This window comes from Acyrthosiphon pisum, chromosome A1 (assembly GCF_005508785.2).
Source record: "Acyrthosiphon pisum isolate AL4f chromosome A1, pea_aphid_22Mar2018_4r6ur, whole genome shotgun sequence".
Taxonomy (NCBI): Eukaryota; Metazoa; Arthropoda; class Insecta; order Hemiptera; family Aphididae; genus Acyrthosiphon; species Acyrthosiphon pisum.
Genome location: NC_042494.1, coordinates 57006005 through 57009770, shown reverse-complemented (window position 1 = coordinate 57009770; position 3766 = coordinate 57006005).

Below are 3766 nucleotides of genomic sequence, written 5' to 3'. Positions count from 1 at the left end.
TGAGTATATTTTTTTAATTATTTCATAAATTATTTACTAATCATATTATATTAACAATTTTTGTCATGCGTTTAAATAGCATCATTTTTTTTGTCAGGTCTTTCTGTTACACTTTGTATAATATACTCTATGAATGTACATATTATGTGTTTACAAATTCAGGTATTATTTAATGTCGATTAGTGATTTTATTTCATTAGTCTAAAGGGTGTAGGTACGTGTAATAAATTTATTATTATATTACTTTATTATATTTTGTACCTAATGTGTGTAATGTATATACAAAATAGGAATCGTGGTAAAAAAGTCCGAAGTAAAAAAGTCCGGAATATTATATTATATAAATAACAATATTTTAATTAATTAATTTTAAAAAAATTCAATGATTATAATTATGTAGTTAGTATCATAACCTCAAAAACAAATCGAAATAATTATTATACACAAATAAAATATACATAATATATTATAATGATAATGATTTCTTAATTAAATTGAGTAGGTATTAACTATCGTCATACAAAATATTATAAAAAAAAAAACTCAATGATTATAATTATGTAGGTACTTAGTAGTTAGTATCATAACCTAAAAGACAAATTGAAATAATTATTACACACTAATATTGGCACTACGCATATAGTATTATTAATATATTTAACGAAAAAAATTTAATGATTTTTGACCAATATTTAGAGATATCCATTAAAACAATAGACTTTAAATTCGATAACAAAGTTCCATTCGACTCCACTAGTGGACTTAAGATATGAAATGGGGTGTGATTAGTCCCCACCTTGTGTACTTTTTAGTAAATATTTTATTTCAAGTCAACTATTAGTGTTGAGCTTTTAACACTGTACTTAATGTTCACTCTACGCAAGACAAGAAAATATAAAATGTATACCACTAAACTGAAGATATTTCCAAAAACCAAATGTTAAGACATGATTAGAATATTTTATAATAATAGGTATATTATTACAGCTGATATCGGTTATAACGACTGATTAAAAACGTAATGTAAAACTTATACGGAGATAAACGTGTTTTCTTCAGATTTAAATATAATTATTATTAGTTTTCGCCTTTTCGGTGTATACAATATTATTTCTGACGATCGGTTCAATCGTTATCTACTTTAATATATTATTATAATGGACATAATATACGAAATATCATTATTTTTCACCACTATGACGGTTTGATATTATATAAGGTGCGCATGACGAATACACATATTATAATATATTATGGTCGTTTATAAACAGGTTAAGCCACGGGAATGATATATGTGTTTGATTTATGTTGGGATAAAACGATGTACCGTGAACGGTATTTTTATCATTCAAAACATGATGGTTTAAGGAAATGCGCGACCATCTCTCGCTCACACGTTCCAGACACTACACACACACACACACACACACACACACACACACACACACACACACACACACACACATTGCACTCTTGTGCCAAACATTCTGCACCTTAATTTTTCATAAAGTCTGTAATCGGTATGATATTGATACAATATTTTATTGCATTTCGGAGAGATATTCGTAAGAGAAATTAATTCATCTTGTCAAATAAAAAAAAAAAAATGTACATATCTCTTACGACTTGCGTTCACTTGACGAACGTATTTTTATGACTCGGGGGGGAGGGTGAAATGGACGAAGAATTATTGTGTCGTATCGACTAGATGAACAATATTCTGTGGTTCGGCATTTTGGACTTCCTTAATAATAATTATTATACTACGACCACATGGCGCCACTACCACGCAGTTTCGGTTTTATTCAGTGGAAGAGTGATTGACGATGAAGTTTTCTTGAAGGCGTCATGATGACCTTATAATAATAATATGCATACTGGAAATAGAACGCAAATCGCGCGTAGCATTGCACATTTTAAATTTTCAAAAATAAAATTCACACGTGACACAAAAACGAACACGAGACTTGTGAATAAACCCAAGCAAGTTTCTTAGACAAATACATTGGCGACCCGGGACGGCAATCATCAATAACAATATATTATACTCGTATTATCTAGTTAACACACAAGTCCAAAATTATTTTTTGTCGACTGTCGCTGGACAAGATATATATACAAACAATAATTTTCAAGGTAAATCGAAAGTCTCCACTCAGAATCATTTTATTCGAACGCAAATTTGATTTATGCTTACAAAACTAGGTAGGATACGCGTCTACCCACTTTACCTCTTTTACCCTACCAACGTAGTCCATACCCATATCAGACTTGTCTTGATTTCGTTACACCATTTTCGTGAATATAATATTACATTCACAGAATTCGGGCGAAGAACTTACCCTCGTAACTATACTACACGACCGGACCCGTTATGACGTTTCAATAATATTATGATTCTAATTTCAGATTTCTACAACAAGCCTTCATAGATACTATTTTTTTTACGTAGGATAATAATTTAAAGATTGGACGAAGTGTGTGAGTTGTGTGTGCTGTTAGCCGAAGGGTTCGAATCTCGCGATCGCTTGGATCGATTTTTCACTGCAGTTCACCCTCCCCACTGAGCACAGCTGATGGGCTCCGCTGCGAGAGACTTAATGCAATAATAATATAATCTACGCGCGTACCTTATGATAAATGTGCGCTCGTCGGATGCGCACAGATCTGGGAAACACACGTACACCACCGTGTCGGATCACGAAGAAATCCGAAATAAAAACCGATGAACGATTTCCGTACGCAGTAATTATCGGTGCTTCCAGGCACTTCCGGTGTCAAAGCCCTAAGGCTTGACGACGAGCCATAGGGATGATGATGATAGTAATATTATTATAATATTTTAGTATAGTAGACGGGTGCGACTAAAATAATAGCGGCTGGAGATAAATGGTTCACATACGCTTGTTCCGTTAATGCCGATATATATAAAAAATAATAATTACGGTCCACGGAGGGTGGGCTGAGCTGATTCGTGTTTACGGCCGTCGGCCCTGTATAATAGCGCGCGACTTATTTGATGAGGGCATATAGGTAAACCGTGGAAAATAAAAAGGGGATTTGGCGTAAGTACTTTCACAGAAATGAAAGATTTGACCATATAATAACAATAAAATAGTAATACAGTCACGGGGAGCCGGAACACACGATGTTATTGTTTGTTTGTTTTTCTGCGGAAACGCGCATGGCTATCTAAAGCTATATAAATTCGTCGGCGAACACGTGATGTGATTTTCAAACAAACTTGCACTCCTTTTACATGGGACTACACGTCCTATAACTGTAAACTGTTTTTATATTAATTACTAGCTGCCCGACCTTCCTCTGGAAGAAATTATTTTTTTATAATTTAATTTAAAAACATATGACTATTTTTTTGGATATACAAATAGTATATAATATAATTACATATTATAGGTAGTTATTGTTATTGCCAATTTCTGAAAATTATATATCCTACATTTTGAATTCAACCACTAGATCGGTAAATTTTATTCTTTTTATTATAGAAAAGAGATAAGGTAGAAAAAAATGTAACAATACATTATTTGTTCAATGAATAATATGTATTTCAAATGGAAAAATGGAAAAATGCAAATGCAAACAAATAAATAAATAATTAATAATAATAATAACAATAATAAATAAACAAACAAACCGGTTTCCTTCGTCTCCAAAATCAAGTTGGATTCTTATATATATATATTATTATGATCATCGTTATTATTATTATTATGATCATCGTTATTATTATTATTATTATTAT